At 37.4% G+C, this 24,784-nt stretch overlaps 1 long non-coding RNA gene across 11 annotated transcripts in view; it reads left to right on the forward strand.

The window, feature by feature from the left end:
• The first annotated feature begins 19,776 nt into the window (after nucleotides 1–19,776).
• Nucleotides 19,777–24,784, forward strand: part of LOC123290211 (uncharacterized) — a 43,489-nt gene continuing 38,481 nt past the window's right edge. For 7 of the 11 annotated variants that reach the window (XR_006534581.2, XR_011505864.1, XR_011505865.1 and 4 more), the window contains exons 1-2: nucleotides 19,825–20,236; nucleotides 23,005–23,161. This is a non-coding gene — a long non-coding RNA (uncharacterized lncRNA). Of the gene's footprint in view, nucleotides 20,237–23,004; nucleotides 23,162–24,784 lie in introns of all 11 variants that reach the window. The other 4 variants (XR_011505866.1, XR_011505871.1, XR_011505870.1 and 1 more) reach the window with 4 other exon arrangements.

The following is a 24,784-nucleotide window of genomic DNA, read 5'->3' on the forward strand; positions in this document are numbered from 1 at the left end:
TACTCATAGATCATTGAGATAGAAAAAGTCTCAAGAGGTTTTCTAATCCACAGCCTTACAATTGAAACCTGAGTAGAAAAATAATAGTATTCTAACTTTTCCTACGCTTGCTCTTTAAAATCAGCAAGAACACCATTATTTGGTAACACTTAATATAACAATCTCCTTTATATTCAGAATGCTCTTCACAGTTCTCATAAAGCTCTGTATTTAAATTCAGTATTCAAATTGATCTCAATAGAGACCTAAAATCTCATCTTCTATGGAATCCTCACTGTCTAGCCAATACTCCCGAGACAGTTACTGCCTCTCCACAGTCTGACAGCCAGCAGACTCCTTTCCAGACTTCTCTTAGGTGTAGTATTACTCTAAATGAGCCCTGAGCAATATCCCCCCAGTGCACAATATGCTCTCATACAGTCCCTAGACCCAGAGGACGTTCCATCTTAGCTCAGTCTGCTAAAATCAAGCCCAGCCCTATGCCACCTCCTTCATAAATGCCATCCAAAAGGGGTATACTCTTTTTGCTTCTCTCTGGCACTGTGTATCTCTCGCTTTTTAATCCAAATATCAAGTGTGTGTGATTTGCTGGACTAATGAAATTGTCCATAGGAGGTGATGAGATGTGCTGGACTTCCTTGAGATCTCTCACTCTTCCTGACATGGAAATAGGATAAGAGAGACTTTTTTAGATATTCTCTTTATTCTTTTAGATAGTCTTTCCCTGCTCATTTCTTAATAATGTTATTTCCTTTTCTTTTTTTATTCTAACTTTGAGGTATTTTATCTAACTCTGAATTTCAGCAATGCTGACTGTAATTGGTGTGTGTGTGTGAGAAAGAGAGAGATTGAGAAACTATATAGTCCCCACAATCCTAGTAGTATTAGTTTTGAATATCTTAAAATGGAAAACTAGACTCATATTCCCACTTAGGTACTACGTAAATCAGTTAAAATTGCATAGCTCTTCACCTCTAAAATAAAAAAAGAAGTAGCAAGACTTCATTGCATACACAGAAAGTGGAATAAATGTAGTTCCTAAAAGTGTCAGAATAAAATTTTATATTCTGATAATTTACAGTTTAGTCTATGGTTTTAGTGTGTAAAGAGACACATATCTAGTGGAAATGGATGAATTGGGTCAAGTAAAATTGGAACCTATTAAAATTCCAGCCTGAACCTTTGAGGGATAGAGAAGCTTGGCCACCCAAGTGATGTGTTATATAGCCCATTTTTTTTGCTTCTGAGTTTCCTATTTTTCATGTGACCAAGAAAATAGAAGGCTCAAGAATCCTCCCCAGAAACTCTTTATTTTAGAAGCCATGTTGGAACAGTTAAGAAAAGATTACAAATCACTGAGTAATATCTGCCCGTCTGAGGTTTCAAACAAGTCTTTAATGCAAAGAATTTTGAATCACTCAGATTCTTGCATTTATCTCAAAACTCACTTTGTCACATGATGCCTAAACTCTAACGGCATGTTTCCATTCAAGATCATTATTTTGTCATTACAACAAAGGCGCCAAAATAAGTCTGCATTTGCTAACCATTCAAAGAGGAAAATCTGCATGCTTCTCACTTGTTTGGAACAACTCGTTTCAAAAGATGCAGTATATTTATATGCATAAAGCAGTATCCCACTAATTATAATTTCTTTTTGCCTATTCAAGAAAAACACAACAGATGTATTTCTACCAACTCTTGGACTGTCACATTGCAAAAGAACAATTGAATAAATGCTTCAAATACGTATTCAAGCACTTCAACAGGAATAATTTTTCAGCATATTCTTGTTGCCATATTACGGCATTTAACCCTAATACTATCTTTGTTGGGAACGCAGATGATGAACAAGATGGTTTGCATTCTACTCAGATCACTCTCCTCTGTGATCAGCGAGCATCAGAAACAGAATCTACAGATAGCAGAGCAATTGCATTTTAAATGTCACATAGCTGCCTTTATTATTCCAGCTGGCTTGTGGAAAGAAAGGTCCCTCTGTTAACGAGACTAACACTGCCAGTCCCATTATAATAGATTTAAGCAAATAAATAACATGTTTGCCATTTCTTCTCTTGTTTTTCATGCACTATTTTTGTCACTGATCTCATCGCTACAGACTTTTGAGTGGAATAACTATAATTGTTGCATAGCTTAGGAAATGAACATTACACTTGGAGTCTCTATTTATTTCAGACAATTCAACATATTAATCCAAATTATCCCAAAAGCCTATTCTCCTCATAGTTCTTGCTCACATTTGCCATTAATGCTAACATGACAAAAAGATACAATGGTTTAGGTTTAGTGGTTCACTAATGCGTGGTGGTATCTATTGCACAATTGACAGAATGAGAGGAATAATAACCATGTAACTTCAAAAGGAACAAAGTCTCCTGCAAGCTAGAAAAGGAATAGTACAAGATCTGTCTAAATTATTGCCAAAATTGATTTGAAAATAGAGACCACCCATTTCTGGTGTTATGTAATTCAGGGAAATTAAGAATCCACTGGAAAAAAATTCCCATCTGTATTGAGGAGCCATAAATATCATTTTATGGAAAAGTCTGCTGTCTAATTGCCCACAATGTTAGCATGTTTAACACTGACTCTATGGCTAAATGGGCAAGCTGCACTATATAACCCATACTACCTTAGCCCTTTCCAATTTAGCAGTTCTCATGTAGACACTACATGAGTCGCATAATGGTTCTTCAACGTATTGAGCTTTTCACTATTTATAGGCTCTCTCTGGGCCACCTAATGAGGAGCGTGTCTTTAAATATCACGTTATACTGATGATTCCCAATCTAGAGTTCCAGTTCTACCTGTCCCTATAACCCCAAATGCAAGTATTCAGCTGCTTAGTTGACATTGCTACTTGAATGCTTAAAAGACATCTCATATTAGTGTGGCCAAAATAGAATTCTTTACCTACAGACTGCCAAAACTTTCTATCCTCATCATTGCCATTCAGTAAATAACAGCACTACCCACCCACTTACTCAAGGCAAAAATCTCAGAGTAATCCTAGACTTCTCTCTTTCCTTTCTTCATGCCCTCCCAACACACACACATGCGTGTGCACACATACATCAGTAAAACATGCCCGTTGGTTCTACCTCCCTCCTACCCCTCAGTTTGTTCACTTCTCTTATCTCTACTACTATCACTGTGGTGCCAGCTATAGCCTTTCACCTGGACTCCTTCAATAGCGTCTTGTCTGGTCCTACCTACCCCTTCCTCTCTCCCCTTCCTACTCCTCACCTCTCCTCTCCCTCCTCTCCTTTCTTTCTAGTATAGAGAGTTCCCATATGTCATTTTAAAATGAATAATGTCAGAATTTCCTAAACTACTTTTAAACAGAAAAAAAAATAGTGGGAGACAGCATATGAGCATTTTTATATTAGAAATATTTAAACTCAGAGAATAAGAAGTGTCTTACATACTCATAGATTCAAACGCAGTTGGGGAATTCACCAACAGGTTTCTGTGCGGTGAAGTGAGTCTGGAAACTCTTCCGTGTAACCTAATCTCTAGCATAAACTCTCTTAATTCTAATTATTTTTAAGTCTGTTGTGTTATAATGATTAGATAGCTAATTATAACATTTATATTGCTAAATTATGTATCATTTTACTTTAGTTTAATGAAGATGTAAGCCCTAAAGAGTTCCAAATATTTAAACTCTCAGAGTTATATGCCTAGTTAAGACTGAGAAATACATCGTCCTCACCATTGTCTTTATTGTTCAATAATTTAGGAATAATGCAGCTTAGAACTGCTTAATTTTAAAAAGGGAGCTCACATTATTTCACCTCCTTGGGATCAGGCAACTGTCAGGTAGGTTTACAAAGAAAGTGAATAGCCAGAGGAGGTAATTTTGTAACGCAAATATAACAAAATTCTTTCTAAATGCACTAGCTCTTTTATTTTGTTGTGGTGCTGGTGGTTGTTTTGATGTATTTGTTCTGGGACGTCTTCAGGGAGAGAGGAGGAGGGAGATCCAGAAAGAGTGACATCTGTGCATATTTCAAAACTGAGCGGTAGAAATCAGTACTACTCAAGAAGCAACACCGAGCATGTTTATCTTCATATATTTTCTTTTAAGCTTCAGTAATGAACCTCTAAAATTGTTATAGTACACACAGATAATAATCAGTGAGGTTTTTCACATTGCTTCTGGAAAAACTGCTTTGTGTTCCAGTTTTAATTAGTGTATTATTATCCATTGCTAATTTGAGGGGTTTAGTCTAGAATTAGCACACAGCTGCAGAGAATGCAAGCACATGAATTGCTGGATTAGCTGGAGGCCACACAAAGGGGAAGGAGTAAATGAGGGAGATGCAACAACCCGTATCCTCCAAATGGCTCCCCAAATTTACCAGCTATTACCTATAATTTAAAAGTGAGTTCCTTGATGGGAAGGAAACTATGTTTCTGTATTTGGGTTATTTTACAATATAGTAATAAAATTTAGGATTATCTGATTTCCTTTTTTTTGTTGTTGTTGGAAAGATTTAAAACACTCAGAAAACTAAAGAGAATAATTTAACAGATGGCTTACCTCCCACCCAGATTTAAGAAACATCAAAATGTTGCCTTTTTGGTGTGGATTTCTTCTAAAAGCGATAAAACTTTGCAGAAGCAGTTTTAGTCACCTCTGTAGCCCTCCTAACCCCTTCCCCCCTTGTCTTCTCTCCCTCCCCAGAGGTAACCAGAATCCCCAGAGTTGGTGAGGGCACTTTCCATCTAGGTTTTTATACTCTTGCCAGATGTTTGTAAATTTATGACATAGCCAGCAGTTTTCCATGTTTGAATCTTATATAAATGATATGCTATATCTATATTATGCTGCTGTGATTTAGTTTTCTCACTCAACATTATGTTTGGATGACTTCTCCGTTGTGATATACATACACTTGAGTTTGTTCATCTTAACAGCTGCAGTAAAAATCTTGTCCATGCTTCCAGTGCACATGTGCTGGAATAGGAATCCTTTACAGCAGAGGTTCTCAAATGAGTGTGATGCCACTCCCAGGAGCATTTGGAAATGTAGGGGAGCTTCTTTCTATCACAATATATTAGTTTGCTGGGGCTTCAATAAAAAAATGCCACAGACTGGGAGACTTAAACAACAGAAATTTGTTTTCTCACAATTCTGGATGCTGGAAATCCAAGACCAAGGTGTTGGCAGGGTCAGTTTCTTCTGAGGCCTTTCTCCTCAGCTTGTAGATGGTCATCATTTCCCTGTGTCTTCATATGCTCTTCTCTCTGTAACATATCGGTGTACAAATTTTCCCTTCTTATAAGGATGCCGGTCCCATTGGATTAGAGTCCACCCTAATGACTTCATTTTAACTTAATAACATCTTTAAAGAAACTTTACTCCAGACACGGTCAAATTCTGAGGTACTAGGGGTCCCAACTTTGACATGTGAACTTGAGGGGAAACAAACCATTCCAAAACACACAACGACTAGGGTTTGCTACTGGGTAGAGAGGGCAGGGGCCGAGGACCCTGACTATCCTGCTCTGAAAGAAGACATTTCACCCGACCCCAGAACGCCAATAGGATACTTCTATAGGATAGACACAAAAAAGTGGAATTCCTGGGTTGGAAGCGTATGTAATTCAGCTTTATCAGATATCATCAAAATGCCCTTTAAATAATTGTGACAATGTAAATTCCCAAAAAGCAGCATATGGAAACTCAGATTTCCCCGTATCCTTGCAAGCAATTGGTATTGCTCTCAGATGTTTAAAATATATGCCAGTCTCATGAGTATGAATCTCATAGGCACGCTCATTGCTTCAATTTTCACTTTGATCCCAAATGAGGTTGGATAAATGTATGTATATGAAGATACATATGTATCATTCGAGTTACCTACTCTGTGAATTACTCCTTAGAGCATTTTCCCGTTTCTCTATTTTATATTTATATTTTATATATCCGGGATACTATCCTTTTGTTGTTTCTATGTTTTTCAAATATCTTCTCCCAACATGTAACTTGCCTTTACCCATTTTTCTGGCGTCATACTGAAGAAGAGTCTAATGTGGTCAAGTTTATCAATACTTTCCTTTGTGTAAGTGGTATTTGAACTATATTTAAGAAAGCTTTCCTAACCCAAAGGTCATGAAGAAATCTCTTGCAGTTTTTTCTAAAAGATTTCAAGTTTTGCCTTTCAAATTTAGGTCTTTACCTAAATGTTATTTTTGTTATTATGCAAGGTAGTAGTTGACTTAGGTTTTCAATATGAATAGCAATTGGCCCATCACCATTTAGTGAAGATGTAATCATTCCTCTACATCTCTCAGATAATAATTTTCCAGTTATGTGTGGTTCTTTTTCTGAGTCCTCTGCTTATACCCATTTGTCTATGTGTTTATGCTACCACCTAGAAGGTTGTGACTGCTGCATCTTTTTGATGTCAATATCTCCTAGGGAAATTATCTCTCCTTCTTGTCCTTCAAAAGTGCCTTAATTTTCATGGCCTCTTATTCTTCCATCTGAATTTTTGAATTAGCTTGCCATGTTCATGAAAAAGAGAAATACGTGAGATTTTCTTTGAAAGCGCATTAAACTTATAGATGCATTTGGTAAACAATATTCATCTTTAAGTATTGTTTTCCTATCATGAACATGTTATATCTTATTAATTCAGGCTTTTAAAAAATTATTTCTTTTAGTAATATAATGTTTTTTCCATATCATGCATCTTAAATTAGATTTATTTATAGTTATCGTAAAACATTTATTGTTATTATGAATGGTATCTTTTCTTTGTTACATTACTAGATTGGGTATTAATGGGTTACTTAAAGGATGATTTTGATTTTTGAATGTTAGTCTTAGATTCCAGCAAAGTTACCAAATTCTCATTGTAATTCTAATAGTTCATTTCTAGAGCTTCTTGGATTTTATATGTAGATTATTTGTATCAACCACAAATGGTCAAATTTTCTCTTATAAAATTTTATGCCTTCTTTTTGTATTTTTGCATTGGCTAGGGCCTTCACAAAAATGTTGAGTAGTGTCAATCGGCATATATAATTTTTTGTCTGTCTTTCAATAAGAATGCTTCTCAAGTTTAACTTTTTTTTTTTTTAAAGATTTTATTTTTTCCTTTTTCTCCCCAAAGCCCCCCGGTACATAGTTGTGTATTCTTCGTTGTGGGTTCTTCTAGTTGCGGCATGTGGGACGCTGCCTCAGTGTGGTGTGATGAGCAGTGCCATGTCCGCGCCCAGGATTCGAACTAACGAAACACTGGGCCGCCTGCAGCGGAGCGCGCGAACTTAACCACGCGGCCACGGGGCCAGCCCCCTCAAGTTTAACTTTTAAGTGTCATGTTTGTTGTAGATTTTTAATGGATACTCTTTAACAATCCCCTATTCATAGTTTGCAAATTTTTTTAAAGATTAATCAGTTTTTATTTTTGCCAAGAAAATGTCTGTGTCTATTGAAATTATCACTTGGTTCATCTCATTTAGTCACCTAAGGTGGTGAATTTCTTGAATTCTTGGGACAAATCTTGATTGGTCAAGCTGCATTATTGTTTTCTATGCTGTGACAGGTTTGTTTTTCTCCTGTCTTATTTACATGGATTTTCATTAGTATATTGTGTCTGTAATTTTCTTTACTTGAACTGTCCTGTCCAGTTTTGATTTTGTATTGAAGTTCTACTTGATTCAGAAAATGATTTGATTAGTGCAGCAGAGGCGTTTACTTACCTTCCAACATCTCTCTCAATCATTTTCCCTTCCCTTCTTGATAATAGATGTCTGATAATATTTGGGCATATTTCCTGTTCACTTTTATCTAGGTGTGACCATGTAGTAAATTCTGGTAGGGCTGTCACCTTACTATGTGAAATGCTTCTCCTGGAATTATGCATGCACAATATTAAAGTCTTATATTATGGCTCTGCATCTAGTCAGGAAGATACAAACAGAAAAGTTGCATGAGATTTTGGGGAAGTTTTCTTAAAAGAGAAGATATGCACCCTTATTTTTCTGCTTTCCTTCTTCTGTCTGGCACACTAGACATGATTGCTAGAGCTCTGTCTGCCATATTGAATCATAACATGACCTTGAAAATGGAAGCCCACATACTGAAGATGGTGGTGGAGAAAGATTAGAACCTGGATTCCTGAAGATGCTATAAAGTTGTCCTGGCTTTTTGCCATGAAAAATGTGTGTGTGTGTGTATAATGAAACTCTATCACATTTAACCTCCTGATATTTTAAGGTTTTCAGTCATATACAGCTGAACTTAATGCTTATTAGTACTGGCAGTAATTTTATTCTTTTTATTTTATTCATTGAAATAATTTGTTTAAAATAAGAATTATCTATCCCTTAATGGTTTGTTAAGAATATCCTGTAGATCCTCTGGCCTTAAGTTTATAGTTTGTCTCAGTAACTCCCCGTCCGAGTTTCCTTCTTTGAAAAGGAGGCTCCTGGTAAGCATGGAGTTGCTATTCTCCAAACATTCATGAGGTAGATCTGCATGGTCCAAGCAGTAGACCGTGGACTCAGGAAGTATGCTGCTCATATCTTCCTTCAGAAAAAACTGTCAGGGAAAATGTAGTTGACTGAAAGCCTTCAGGCTTCAGATGTCACCCTTTTGAATCCACTGCAGTGTTCATGCCAAGGATACGCTTACACCGAACTACTACCAGTTAATGATGGAGGATGATAAGAGTGCTGACACAAGTTATTTCTGCCCAACATGGGACTATCCTAAGTGTCAACATTTACTCAAGGACTTCCTTTTGACATGGTCAAGACTTTCTCAGAACTTTCCTGTCATCAGAATCTCTTTCTACTCAGTCCTCATTCCTACCTTCTCCCCTTCCTCAGGAGACAGACCAACATCATATGCAAAAGGCATTCCCTACTTATTCCTCTTTTCCCTTCTTTATTCCTTCACAAGATTTCCCTCAATAACTGACTTACATGTTTAATTTTGTTTTGGTATATGCTTCTCAAAGAACCAGTACTAACACAGAGTCAAGGGGTTAGAAATGAAAAAGGGAGGCACTGCCAAGTAAGCGAAGAAATAATCCACTTAGAAGATCATCTAGATAATTAGTAATAAAGCCACATGGTCTCAATGTATGCAATAAAAATAAAATTGCAAAAAGACCTAAGAAATTCAAAGCCAGAGTGGTAGGCCTATAGCTCCAGTGTCTGCAGTTGGCCTCCAGTCTACAAGCCACCTTGTGTTCATCCTACCTGATAAGCATGATGTCATTGATGAAAGAACTTCATGTGAGGTTCTGCATGATATCCATTAGAGAAGTCCCACTCCGGGCAAAAATAGCCCTTTTCTAGTCCCTCTAACATTACTCAGGCTGCTGGCAGCAGTTCAGGGCATACATGGCCTTGGAATGAATCTCATGAGGCATCTGAAGATGCAGCAGCTGTGGGCTGTCAGTCAACTATCTCTCCTCTTGCCCCAGCAGCAAGTCCTCTTGCAAAGAAATCTGGGAGGCACAACTCTCTGTCGCAAACCCTAGATTCCATTTTATCTAATATTAGTACTGGAGCATCTATGTCCATGTAGAATTTTATACATGCTATATCTGATATTATATTTGATATTATAACTGCTATTAATACTACTGCTAATTATCTGGTTGTTAGCTTATTGATTATCTGGACTACTTGATTAGTGAATTGTTGTTTGGTTATGTATGCCATTTTCTTTATTATTTTTTCTTGTCTTAAATTTTATTCTACTTGTTATTAATGTTGCTATACCTTGTTTAATATCAGTTTCCTGAAATTTTATAAATGCAGCAGCCATTCTCTTACTCACTAGTAAATATCATGTTTTTTTTTTCATTTTCAAGGATTTAAAAATAGAAAACAAACATTCAAATAGTGTATTTCTTACAATCAAGCATATTTAATCTGAATCTCATAAAATGAAAAAGTAATTCTCAGTAAATAATTCACAAGTACGAAAGCTATTGATGGGGCGGGGCCTGGGAAGGAATCATTGTGATAATAAAACATCAATTATCTCCTATTGTCTTTCAGAGAAAACACACAAAAAGTATTCTAGTCCATGTGGGTAGGTACCAACAAGACGTGAACGAACAGGGGCCGTTGTTTACTTCCACCAAAACCAATTCTGGGTGGAACTAAAGGAGAAACTAATGATATACCCAATCTGAAAATCTTGAGACTTTCCCTCGGGGAGACTGACGTCTATTTGTGGACTGGTTTCTATGTGTTGATTATGTATATGGAGGCAGAGTGTAATAGAGTGAGCAGCCTTGGGTAGAAGTCAACCAGAAGTAGGAGGAGATTTGTCACAGGTGCAAGGTTTTAAGTTCTGCTCTAGCCTCTTTGTCACATTGCCTTTTAACAATCTTTGGCTGTCTCACCTCCATGTAAATTAGGTAGCCCTACCTGCATTGGAGGAATAATAACAGGACGGCACGGAAGTCCTACTGGATGAAGAGTGATGGAAAGAAGTGATACAGACCCACCACCTTCAGGTCTCTCCCAAATTCTGAATCTCTTCATTTACATTGAAATCTATAGATTATGTATAGGTTTTTTAAATTACACCAGTCCCTTTGAGTCTATTTCCATTGTCTGTCATTTTTCTTAGTTTCATTCAAGTTAAATTATCTTTTCATGGGTGTAATTACTTTTTATGAATATCAGACATTGTATATGAATGAACATTTTTAAACATTAACTTCTCTACAAAATATTGGCAAATCAAACCTAGCAATATAGAAAAAAGGATAATACATCGTGACCAAGTGGGATTTATCCCCAAAAGGAAAAGTTGGTTTAATATTAAAAAATTATCAATCCATTTTATCGTGTCAACAGACTGAACAGGAAAAATAAAATGATCTTCTCAATAGATGCACAAAAAGCATTTGACAAAAATTCAAAATCCGTTAACTATTTTTTGTAAAACTCTTTCAGTAAACTAGGAATTCAAGGAAACTTCCTCAACCAGATAAAAGACATTGATTAAAAAAACAAACAAAACAAAACAATCTGCAGCTAACATCACAGCTAATGGTGAAAGACTGAACGCTTTTCCCTTAAGATTGGTAACAGGGCAAGAATGTCTACTCACCATTTCTGTTCACTGGCAGTTCTAGCTAGTATAGTAAGTAAGAAAAAAATAAAAGCTATGTAGATTGGAAAGGAAGAAATAAAACAGTCTCTATTCACAAATAACATGATGGTCTGCATTAAAAATCACAAAGAATCTATAAAATAGCTGCTGGAACTAATGGGTGAATTTTGCAAGATCATTGGATACAAAAATCAATATAAGAAAATCAATTATTTTCAATGTAATAGCAGTGAAAATTTAGAAACTGAATTTAAATAAAACAGTGCCTTTTATAATAACACTAAACTATGAAATACTTTGTGATAAATTTAACAAAATACATGTAAGATTTGTATGTTGAGAATTACAAAACAATATTCATAGATTGGAGGAGTCAATATTAAGAAGTTAATTCTCCTCAAAAATATTGTTTAGATTTGGTGTAATCCAAATTAAAATACTAACAAATTTTTTGTGTGTGAAAATCAAAAAGCTGATTATAAATCTTATGCGGAAAAAGTAAAGAGGCTAGAATAGCTCCTCAAAAACCGAAAAAAATCAAAGTTGGAGGACTTGAAGTACCTAGCTATAGGACCTACAGCAATCAAGACAGTGAGCTAAAGAGAAAGGACAATCATACAGATCAACGAAACAGGCTAAAGGGTCCAGAAATAGACTCACACATATACAGTCAATTGATTTTCAACAAAGGTTCCAAGGTAATTTAACGATAAAATTAATATTTTCAGTAACTGTTGTTGGAACAATGGAGCCATATGCAAATAAGTGAATGTCAACCCATACCTCCTACCATAAACAAAATCTAACTTGCATTGAGAATGATAGACCTGAATGTAAAACTTAAAACTGTAACACTTATAGTGTTATAGTAAAAAGCACAGGAGAAATCTTAGTGACATTGGGGTAGGTAAAGTTGACTTAGGGCACAAAAAACACAAATCATAAAAAACAAAAGTGATGGTTTGGACTTCACCAAAATTAAAGACTTTTGCTCTTTGAAAGATGCTGAGGGGGCTGACCCGGTAGCGCAGTGGTTAAATTTGTGTGCTCCGCTTCAGCAGGCTGGGGTTTGTAGGTTCAGATCCGGGGCAGGGACCTATGCACCACTAATCAAGCCACGCTGTGGCAGCATCCCATATACAAAATGGAGGAAGATGGACACTGATGTTAGCTCAGGGCTAATCTTCCTCAGCAAAAAGAGGAAGATTGGCAATGGGTGTTAGCTCAGGGCCAAACTTTCTCACTGAATAAAAAAGAAAGACACTGAAAAGAAAAGCCATGTGATAAGATAAAATAACTATAAAATATGTATCTGATAATGAGCTTGCATCCAGAATATATGAAGAATTCTCACAAACAAATTGGGAAACAAAAATGCTCATTAAAAATATGGACAAAAGATTTGAACATCAAAGAAGATAAACTGATAGAAAATAAGCTTACAAAAAAAAATTCAACATCAGTAGTCATGAGGAAATAAAAAATTCAAACCACAAAGTGACAACAGTGCACACTTAGAATGGCTAAATGTTTATTTAATCAAAGAAGAGAAAACTTGACCATATCAAGAGCTGGTGAGTGTATGAAGCAACTGCAGCTCTCATACCTTGTTGGAGAGAATGGAAATGGTTACAGCCATTTTGGAAAACTAATGAGCAGTTTCTTTAAAAATTGAATATATACTTATCATATATTTACCATATGCAATTCCACTCCTAGGAATTTATCCAGGAGAAGTAAAAATATACATCCACTCAAAAATCTGTACATAAATAAATATGTCAGATATATAAGTATATATTTGATATATTTATAAATACAAATGCAATATATGTGATATATTTATAAGCTTTATTCAAAAATGCCCCAAACTGGAAACCATTCAAATGCCCATGAACTGATGAATGAGAAACTGTGGTACATCCATACAAGGGAATACTACTTAGCAATAAAGTGGGAAAAAATGACAGATTTATATAAACACAGAGATGAATATCAAATGCACTATGCTAAATGAAAATATCCAGACTCAAAAGGCAACATACTGCATGATTCCATTTGTATGGCCTTGTAGGGAAGAGGAAACCATGGAGACAGAAATCAAATCACTGGTAGCTGTGGGCAAGGGTTGGGGGAGGCTATTGATCACAAAGGGACAGGAGGGAACTTTTTGGATGATTGAAATATTTAATATCCTTATCATGGAGGCAGTTACTCGAGTGTATGTGTTTGTCAAAATTCATAGAACTGTACGCTAAAAAGAGAACCTAACTGAACATAAATTGCACCTCAATAAGCTTCATTTTAGAAAAATCTGTCAATTAAGGATGAATATGATGTAATTTGTACATTTGTTTTAGTAGACAACTGGTAGCACTAGCAATCTGGGATCATTTCAATCACTAAAATTGGATTAAAGTGACTGGAAGCTGGTGTCAATCCTTGCAACAGCTGGTCTATAACCAAATCAGCCTTGCTCCTGGAGTGTAGCCATCAGGGTCTCCTAATCCTTGGTGGTCCTTGGACTTCAATTTTTGTCCCTCTAGCTTTGCAAGTCAGCCACAAATTCTACTCAGCTTCTGAGCCTCTCACTTGCCTATTCCAGAATTGGCAGCTGTCTTTAGGAGAAACTGTCCTCAAATATTGTCCCCATTTCTCTGGATTTCTTGTCTTGTTATTAATCTTATTCCCATAATTCTTTGCTCTTTGATAGCTATCAGGTATCTTCAAGCAGATTTAATAATACTAATAATAATAGTGATTATCTAGATTTTCTGATGATCCTCGTCATGAGAGTTGGTTTAATTTATCTATTCCACTATTATGCAGGGGAGCTCTGCCATTTCCAACATTCATCTTCCAAGGCTGTCTTAGTCATCACTATTTCTAAGCAATAGGAAAAAAATGAATGTTTAGAGCAAGAGTTTTTTGTTTTGTTTTGTTTTTTTAATCCAGTGATATCCATTTGCTCACCTTTCACTGGGGAAAGCTTAGTCTTGACCACACATCTCTAAGGGAGTCTGAGAAATGTAGTTTAGATGCACAGCCCAGGAAGAATGAGACACCAACCACCTCTGCCACATGAGGCTACCAAATAATATTCTAAATTCATATTTTGCTTCCTGTAGCTCATCAACTCAGAGATCTGCTCCTCATTTAAATCTTTAGGGTGATAGATATCTTTTCTTGTTATGTAATATTTTTTCATATGCTTTATGATGAACTTTTAAAATTTATCCTAGAATAGAGACTTATCTGGGCTTCCCCTTTGTACACTCTCAAGGCTTCTGGCCTCCTCCTCATCCTAGAGGGAAGATCACACTTAACCCCTAGTCTAATTCCCAGAGTTTACCAGCCCTTTGTCCACAGCAGTCCTGCGGCCTTGAGATGAATTCTTTGTCTGGTCCTGACCCTGGATTTGCATTTTAATTCCTGAAGCTGCAGTCCTATCTCCCAAAGCAAACCGCCGACTCTCTGCCTGGATTTCTGCGTGTTTTGGTGGACCATCTCTTTCTGTTCACAGTCAGAAATCACAGCTAGTGTGAAGGGAAGGAAGAGATGGCAACGTACTGCTTCAGAATGTAGCAGCCTCGGTCCTGAGAACAGCTGCCTGGCTTGGTTTTCAGTATGGACAATTTTCTGAGGCAGGGGTGAAGCACTAGGAAAGAAACGAGGGGCTTTGAACCACTTTTGAGGGAAATGATTTCCGCTGTTTCTAATTGTACAGAACCTGGAAGTCATTTTATTTGTTGTTGTTTTAATTCGGAGGTAATTGGAAACGCCCTGATTCTGGTATTGGTTAACTTCAAGTCCTGTTTTGGTGACAGCAGATGAGTATTCATCCCTTCTGAGTTTTAAAGAAAATATTTAGTGGGAAAATTGGGATAGGCTGGGTCAATGACTGCTTTCCAGACCTCATTTTAAATCAGAATATTGTTGTGTTTGGCCCTATTTTACCTGATTTTTTTTTCATCACTTAGTCTTGAATTATCTTTAGAAAATTTTCCAAATTCTTCAGCCCCCTTCATCAGGTTTAAGAGCACTAAATTGAAGCCTTCCTAATGTCTACGGTACTTGGACAAAAAGATAAATAAAATCAAGGGCATAGCTCTGCAACTGGGAATTGCATTATACACTGAAAATGATTTAGTATCTGACAAGCCATATGAATAGTAAAAAAATGTTAGAAATACTTTCTACTCATATCTGCACAAATTCCGAAGACCAAATCACAAATACCAGAGCCCTCATTTTATGCCAGTGAGTGTTAAACTCTGGATGCAATTTTCATGCACAGAAAGGGATCAGAGGCAGAATTATATAACTATTGAACCTCTACTTTTGTGAGGATATTTTGTTTTGTTTTTAAACTCAGTGAGTTAGTTCAATATGTTTTTTTGTGATGAAAGGAAAAAAAAACATAAGAAGAGGTTAGCCACTTAATGCACTCCAAAAAGAGGGTGAAAATGAAGCAAATTTTCCACTTTCTTGGTTATTATTTGTGGGGCTATAATTATATCCTTTGGAATAATCATTATAATTCATATATTACAAATAGTTACTCTCCTCCTTTTGTGGCATAAAATGTAATGATCCTTTCCACATCTACATAAATAAACCTCCCCACCCTGTATCTTTACAAATCACTGTGACATAGCTCCCAAACTAGACACTCCATTAAATTGATGAGTGAATAAATTACAAAGACCAGCAGTCCTTCCTAATTTATACGCTACTTAAAGGTGTTATAAAACAAAACTTGCTTTTAACATTTCCGGGCACTACACTCAACTAAATTAAATAAGATTCACATATTTGATGGGTAGAATATGCTATTTATATTTATGTATCAGTGATTACATCCTTTGCAAATGGCTAAACCACCATTAAGTAAAGCAAACACACAAAATGCATGATTGTTCTACAATTTCCGCAAGCCTAGGGATGCGTTTTGCTTCTACACACATTGGCAGAATGCAGTCTTTATGTCTTGGAATAGGAGTTCATATACAGCCAGAGAACAGGAGCTAGTTCTCGTTTTTGTCTTTAAATATAATCTGTTTTTGCGATTCATCCAAGTTTTTGCTTTTTTGTTGGATTTTGTTTATCTGCTCCTCTGTGCATTGGACGTTTTATTTCTGTTTTTAACACTAATGGGATGTTCCTAAATGGCTATATTACCAATGAAAATGCTTAAGCTCTTGTTTTTCCCTTTTCAGAACAATATCCCACTTCATTTTCCTAGATTCACTAGGCTTTTGTGGGTTTTCCCACGTGTTCCTTGAGAAGGTTGACAGATCTGGAATTTTATGAGAGGAACTGCACCACGGGTTTCTTTTTTCAAACCTTACTCGTGGAGAAGTTTCTTTCCACCACTTGCCAGGTTCAGGTCACAGGCTCTCTTTGCAGCGTGTCGGGAGCCAATTAGGGTGCGTGTTCGGGCCAGAATGCCCTCTGCTTTCAGACGCCGCAGCCCTTTCTCAATCTGCTGGGCTTTTAATGCGATGTTGAAATCTGCTCCTGCTTGACTCCCACAGCTGGTTTTGATCAGGCTCCTCTAAAGAGGAAGTTTCAATTAGCACAGCTCCAAATGTGCTCTGGAGGTATATTTTTATGACTACTCAACTAATAGCACTCTTTGTTCTTAGTGGTGTGTGACTCCTTAACAAACACAGCCATTTGTGTGAGTCACCAAGTGACTTTATAGCAAGGCTGGGCTTTGCCAAAACCAGAAGAATGAGACGGCCAAATTGAATTAGTGGTTGAAACACATTAATTTATGCTAGATAAATGTTATTGTGGTCCCATGGGCAAGTACTCAGGTCATAGGCTTTATGAACTATTTGCAGCAAGAGGGCTTCATGGCGGTCGATCAGCTCTCCAGCAGGACTGGACAAAGGACTTATAGCCACTTACTCTCTCCTCTTCCCTTAAATTGCTTCTGCCTTCCCCCCCCCATCACCGCTTTCCATGGAGACAGCTCACCATTTTGTACATGTTTTGTGATATTTAACATATAAGCAGTTGGATTAATGATTTGTGTTGGCTTCGCCTGACTCTGGTTGAGACGTGGCCATCTATTATGCCTGCGGCCCTCGCCACAGGCAGCTGTGTGTTTATCATTCCAGACTACAGATCTCAGTGGGTACGGAGCTCTGGCTTAGCACCAGCTTTCGGAGTCGGTGCAGCTGTGCAGTAAATGGAAACCTTGATGTCTCAAACACAGCGCACACAACCATGTCCTGACAGGGCTGTTTCTCTTCTGGGGAGGAATTAGATCCACTTAGGGCTGGATTATTTCTAAAGCAAGAAAAGTAGAAATAAGTGTTTTCTGGCTGCAAATTGTGGCAAGTGAGAGATGATGCCAAGAAAGAATTATGCATAAATGATAGTGTTTAAACTTGTTTTTATGTGTTTAGATGTGCCTCTGCCAAAAAACTGACAAGGTCTCTTTGTTGGCATTTTTTCAGAGAGACCACTCACACACTGAACATTTTCTTAATAAAGAAATAATTGTAAATCACTGGTGTCTAGGCAGGTGAGAACCAGTTTACCTTAAACATGATCTCTTGCAAAACCCAAGGAAAACAACTGTCTAGGCAAAGAGTGAGGAATCGCTGCCTCCCCCATTCCACAACCACCAAAAATGTCTGTGTATCCATCGGGCCCTGGCAAATTCGGTGCTGTGGACAAGGGCGAGAGCTTCAGAGTTGATTCTAGGTTTAAACACTGATTCTACCTCTAACTGGCTCTGCCATCTTGAGCAAATTGCTACTCTCTGTCTGAGTCTTCACATGTAAAATAGAGGTAACAGTAATACTCACTTTTGTGTGTTAAGATTAGTGAAGTTCATGACTGTGAACCATGAACAAAGTAAATGGGGAACAAGGCAAGCTCTTAACAAACGATTGTTTCTATCAGTTATTGGGGTTGCTGTTATTACTACTATTGACCCAAGAGAAGAAAGTCTCTGTTTTTATTTCAATTCCCCAGTGGCTTCTGGAAGGAGCTACTGGTACCATAGAGATTGCCTTTTCCTGGCATAGTCTATCCTCACCTGAAGAATGTTCAAGCCATCATATTCTGCTCAGCCCATTGACCCTGACCTACCTAACTCTTTGGTCCTCCTCTACCCCGCTGTTTGCTTTTTATATTTGCAGACAGCCTCTGTGACACTCATCTTGAATATTTAGCATTGAGCAGAGAGGCTGATGTACGACAGGTGTTCATCACATTTCTGGCGAATTCAATTTCATGTTGACAAATGCCCGTGTGTGTATGCTTATAACTATACGTGTATACTCCTCCAGGGTGAAATAGTCTCCAAAATTCAGCATAAATTCCCAAGATTAGACAAGATATCTTTTTTGGATACCAAAAAACCTGTTGCTGCCCCCTTTTGCACTGGAAAAAAAAAAAAAAAAGAGAAAAGAATGCAATCTACTCCCAGGGCCTCTAAGCTTTCTGAATTAATTCAACTCTGTGTATGTTGTTCTAGCTGAGTTTCCAACTGAAGCTTATTCAACTGTTTGAGTTGAATCTATTAGTTGCTATTCAGTCATTTCCTGGTTACTTGGCTGATTTTAACAACAAAAACAAAAATGTAAATTTAGTCAGAACTTTCTAATGTCTTTGTGTGTATAAGTACATTAAAATTTTTTTATTTGTCCTGATTTTCATTTTAAATTGGACTTCCTTAAGACCAGGTCATGTGTCTTCTCAAACTCCAAAAAATGTCCATAGCACCTTCTTCAATATGTATCTACTGAATGTTACATAAAATGATGTACATGGCTTAATTTCCCATGGCCAATCTAACTTTCTAAACCATCAAATAGAATTTTTCATCCTATGGGCTTTTTACTGAGTTCCTAAGAAAAGTGAAGTATAATCTAATGTGGAAATTGTTGTTGGGCCTCAATACCTGTGCTTTTCAAAAACCTGTTATCCCACACACGTAGGAGTGCTGTCGATCTTCTCGCTCCTAATTTAGTCCCAGCGCCTAAGATGGTCCTTTGGCACATAAACCCTGAAGTATTTGTCGAAATAATTATTTAGTTAATGAAAAGCAGTTAAACAATAAATTAACTCATTTCTTCTCCGTATTTCTGACTTTTCCTTCAAGTCGTGTTTTATTCCCATTTTTTTCCCTCATTCGTTTTGTTAAAACAATAAAACATTTTGTTTTGCTTCTTTACCCATATGTTTTTTACTATTGAAAACACCTCCTCAAGGATCCATTTCTATGGAAAAAAAATTGGAACTGAGAGTATTAAGCTTCATAGTGGACAAATGGTGAAATTTGCATAAGTGTTAGTCTCATCTCAAGGATACTGAGTTTTAAACTATAACCAATTAGTGTGGTTTCTTGTGGCACTTTCTGAGTCACTCGTGTTAAGAGAAGTCCTCGGTACATTAGCAGGCTGCAGTCCAGGGTGTAACATCATGAACAGCATCTGTCTAGGGCCAGGAGTCACAGCGCTTCATAAGCTTCCCATGGAGATGGCTAATCAATAAAAGTTCTATGCTCAGGATTTTGTACATTTTGTTAATTAGGCCAAAGCAATAGGCCTTTGTGGCAATTATTCAGACAGTGATGTAAAAAGATAGCCTGACAAACAAACCTCCGTAATCCACTTACGTCTCACAGAAGCCAAAGGGTTGGAAAAGCCTATTAACAAGCTCCCTGCCTGCCTGTTTGGAGACGTTGTCGAATTGAGAGTCTCGGCACCTGAGGCGGTCTGTTAATAAAGATCGTTTGTAGCAGATTTCTGTTCTATTAAGAATGGACATAAAACAGCATAATTTAAAACATGTCAATAACTCAAGGCAAAAATGCCAAACATAGTCTATTCTGTCTTTATAAAATGGAGCCAAGTATACACAAGGAGAGCGCCAGGAAGGCTTCTGCTGACTGGCTTTAGAGATTGATCATGATGAATAATGCGATTCTTCAAGTTAAAACAACCTCGTGGGTGAGTTTCTCTTTGTCTTTTCTGTACTAAACTCAAGGGATCTTTTTTATTTAAGGGCCAATGAGATTCCTAACCTCCAATCCTGGAAGATGCCTGGAAACCTGTGCCCTTTGTCAGCCTCGTGAATTCATAATAGCATGTGAGTGCTTCATTTTTTTTCCCATTTTTTCTGTTTTTCTCCTGAGTGGTATTTATGGGTTGTTTGGGAACAGATCTTTATAGACACTGAGTTAGGATCGGAATGTCTTAGGAAGATTCACTCAAGAATATAAAACCACCAAGCGCAGAGTCACCACTTGTGTTATGCATTTGATTAAATATGCTAGTTGTTTTCAATGACTCTGCTGTATTTTTAACACAAAAACAAGGACCAGAAAGTCAATATTCCTATGGCATTTATCTGGCACTTACTGTATTACAATAGCAAAGGCTGACTGATGGCTTTGGGATTCTCAATGAGTGCTTGGGGAGGATGAGAAGGGAGATACAAGGGATGACAGCGCGTTACTGCAGACGTGTACTAAACCCTGCCATGTTGAACAGGCCTGTAGATTAAATTTTAACATACTGTCTCCCACATTAGGTTTGGGTGGATGGTTGAGTCTGAGTGATATAATCTGCTGCGTTAGAAAGCCTCTCATGAACGGAGTGGTGGTTTTAATTAAATCCAGTAGGTTGAGAAGAGTGGTTTGGCAGTTTCAATTGATTTATTGTGTTTGAGACATCTGGGCCTGATATATTGTATTGACGTGCAGAATTGTTTTTGGACACTTACCCTACGTATTTTCATTCTGGTTTTGGGGACTCATGGCCTATAAATACGTACCATTTTCATTCTACTGTGATTTAAGATTTCTCTTTGTATTTTTCTTATTTTGGTAGGATAGTAAACTGTTGAATTCATCTTGTTAAAAATGTGATTGTTTGAAAGCATGAGATTTTGTGGGTTTGTGTGCACAAACAGGGCTGCTTCAAAAGTAGTCCTAGGTTGAAGTTCATTATCATCCCACCTAAGTTTGTGGGGAAAGAGAGCCATAGTTGTTTGTTTGTTTTTTTAACTTAGTCTATAAATTGCCAAACTGTTTGCTCCATGTTATGGCTTCCTAAATTTTAAAGTTTTGATTTTAGATATAGAAATGAACACCATGTGATAAGAAGTTTGTTTCCAATTATCTTAAAGTAGTACGCATATTCAGCTGGATATTATAGACAAGTGTCCCCCAACCCAAATTTTACTGTAGGCAAGTTAATTTTAAAAAGTCTCCACTTCAAGCTCCACAAAGCATGTGTGAAAAGGGAGAGAAGGGAGGAGGAAGAAGGAGGTGGAAGAAGGGAGGGGAGAAAAGAGTCAAGCTGCAATTTCTTCTGAAGTGAGAGGGCAAAGAAGCAGGCAGGTTCCCACCAGCCTACGTGATTCTCAAGTCTACGACTGTGTGGTTGCACATCCCAGTGACGGACACCATGATGATGTGTCAGGCTCCCAGCCTCAGAGCTCTCTTTCCTACAGCTGTGGCCAGTTGGCCCCTACCTGAACCCCCGGCCAGGGTTCTGGAACGAATCAGGGAAAATTTAAGGAAGTCTGGGTAAATCTCTCAGGCCAATCAACTCAGATCAGCCTGTGGCTTAGCTCACTTTGAACTTCTGCCTCAGTATTAGGGGCTACGTTCTGCCATTGTTCTTTGTAGTCAGCCTTGAAGTGATGTTTAATCCACTTAGAATGACTTCCTATTTTTTGTTTTTGTGCCCACTTCTCTATCTTGGTAGACATCTTGTTAGTTCTTGTAGATTCCTTTCCTGAAATTCCCAGAGTACAGCTTTGAGCCCAAAGTTGGGACGTACCTGACACTAACCATCTATTGTCTGTGGCAGACTCCACTGATGACCACCTACCATCCAGATGTTTCTCTGTGGGCTACAGCTCTATCTGCCAACTAAATGTAGTCTGCCCTGTTAAACTAGGCTCACTCTCATATAGGTGATTGTACATCTTAACACACAGCATGATCCACTATCTTCCCTTTAAAACCCTGATTTTTTCCCTCGTTTCCTTTTGTGAGATTATCAGTTTAAATAGGAAAGGATTGCTCACCACCACTCTACATAGCTATATAGGGTTGATTTGAAAACTTTTATTTTATTCTCCATGGTACCTGAGCTACTTCAGATAATTCATGAACTTATTTGGTTTTCTGGAGGCTGTTTAGTGGAATTCTCCAAATTGGATGAAATAGGATATCTGAAAGGAAACTCACTCACAGGAGGCACTTACTGAACATCCACCTATATTTAAAACATAAACAGGCATGGATTTTAGCCCAGCATAAAATCTGTTTGGAAAAATCGCATTCATAACAAATTCAAGCAGGAAATAATGCCAAATTACTTTTTTTACAAACAGCTTTACTGAGAGATAATTTGCATACACTTAAATTCACCATTTTAATTGTACAAATCAAAGATTTTTAGTAGTTTTACAAAATTGTGCAGACTTCACCAAAATCCAAGTTCAGAATGTTTTCATCACCCCAAAATAACCTAGTCTTAAAGAGAGAATTAGTTATGATTTTGTAAGTAAATTATCTTAAATTAAGTTAATCACAGGATGATATTCTATACATAATTTAAGAAGAAAGTATGGAGAATGTTACACGTTTAGAAACAGCATATTGAAGTGCTCTCCCAAGTGGCTAATTCAGATGATCTGGTTGACCTGATCTGGGGATCAGACTCTGCAATGCAGCCTGCCCTTCATATGGAAAAAATTCTGAGAGAATTTTGAAAATAGCTCATTCTGAAGTACAATAAGTATATGTGGGCAAAAGTATATCACATGTTAGAAAGAACTGTGGCTTCTGTGCTAAGTTCAGATGAGGAAGGATTTCCTCATTATTAAACGTCATCAATCAGATTTACCTGTGCTGCGGGCTCACTGCACAGACCTGCAAGATCCTGTGCCTGCAAGGGAAACACCAAGATTTCCGGAGCCACGTTTCCTGATAGACTGTAAAGAGCTGGCCTTGAAAGTGCAGCATAAAGAGAAGCTGGAAGAGTGTTCTCAGCAGTGGTAAGTGTGCACTTCTTCACGGCCAAAGATAATGATCCTCCTGGTGTTTTTCAATTGTGGTGATCATACCCACTAGGCTAGAGAGTACAGCAGCAACACATTGAGTGTTTAGGAATTTGGTCTATGAGCCAGGTATGAATTTAATGAAGCACCCCTTCTGAGAAACTAAGAAATTCATCTGAATTATTCAAAATAAAAGGCTGACTCTTTGCTTTTACTTTCACTAAAAGATAATATGACACCTAAGAAATAGCAGTGAGCAAGGAAGAGCTTGGTTTGGCAGGCTCTCCAATCTAGTTTAGAAGTGTTTTTCAAGCAATTTTCCTTTTATGAACAAGACCATATTAGACCATACGGGGAAATGCATAATTAAGTGTTCAGCCTCGGAAGGTTTATAATCTAGTTGAAGAGGTAAAGTGTGCTTCCCTCGGACAAATTATGAGAGTTAATTCTTACTGCAGGAAGTACCTTCCTTTAAATGGCTCTAGGAGTGACTGGATATAAACGATATTTAGTAAGATGGACACTTGGTGATGTCTGATAAATCTGATCAGAACAAAAGCTACCTAGATCCACCATCCTTTTCCTTTCTACCTCTTCATCTCCCACCCAAATCTCCCATTGCCTCTAAGGAGACAGAAAGTTTCCTGTTATTGAATTGATCAGAAAAGTGGTAATCTCTTATTTTTACTGGATTAATCATGGATTTTTCAGCAGAGTAGAAAAGACAAAATAAAGGAGCTCAATAAGCTTGACAGCTAAACGCCCGGAAACAAACTTTTCATTTTTCCTACAAAATGTTCATCTTCTTATGCAAGCATTTATACTTTCCGGGGAAAGACGGTCATTTGGTAGTCTTGCTAAAGTCCCAGCACCTTGTGATTCGGATGTATGCTTGTTTCTGCAGCTCTTTAAGACAGATTAGCAGCATATCCCCTCCTCATTCTCATTTTGTATAAATCAGGGGTTGATTTTGTGTTGACACACTGATACCTCACTATTACAGAAATCGGTGTCCTCTTATCTTGTTCAACATCCAAAGCAGTTGTTTTAAAAGTGACAAATGATATCTATAGGTCCATGGATGCGTGGGTCATATATTATAAGGCTCATGATTTATGTACAGTTTTTGGTCTTACGGGCAGTGGCATTTTGTTTGCAGAATTAGACTGATTGGGTTCTGCACAAGATCAAATGGTATCTCCAGAGGAGTAAAACTCTAACTCGCTTAGGTGGAGTATCTGCCCAAATACTTACTAGTGATGTAGGGGCTGAGATTCTCTTATCCTGAGTTGTTTCCAGTACCATCTCAGGCTAAACAGACAATGGTTTTGAGGAGAACTCTCTCCTGATCAAAGTCCTCGATGCACTTTTTCCTTTGGTGTGGTCTTCCTGCAACCACCTCCTGACCACACTTTATTGTTCCAGAGGTTTTTGTCTTCAGCTGGAATCTGAAATACTTTTTAGTGGTACATTGATGATGGAAGAATTAATCAATACAAATTTAGTTTTATCCAATTCTGCTGGTTCCAAATTAATGTTTGTCTTAAATCAAAGGGATAAAATAGGTTGGGAAGCAGTTTAATCTTAGAGGTGGTTAGAGGTGGTTCAAAGTGTATTTAA

This window comes from Equus asinus, chromosome 9 (assembly GCF_041296235.1).
Source record: "Equus asinus isolate D_3611 breed Donkey chromosome 9, EquAss-T2T_v2, whole genome shotgun sequence".
NCBI lineage: Eukaryota > Metazoa > Chordata > Mammalia > Perissodactyla > Equidae > Equus > Equus asinus.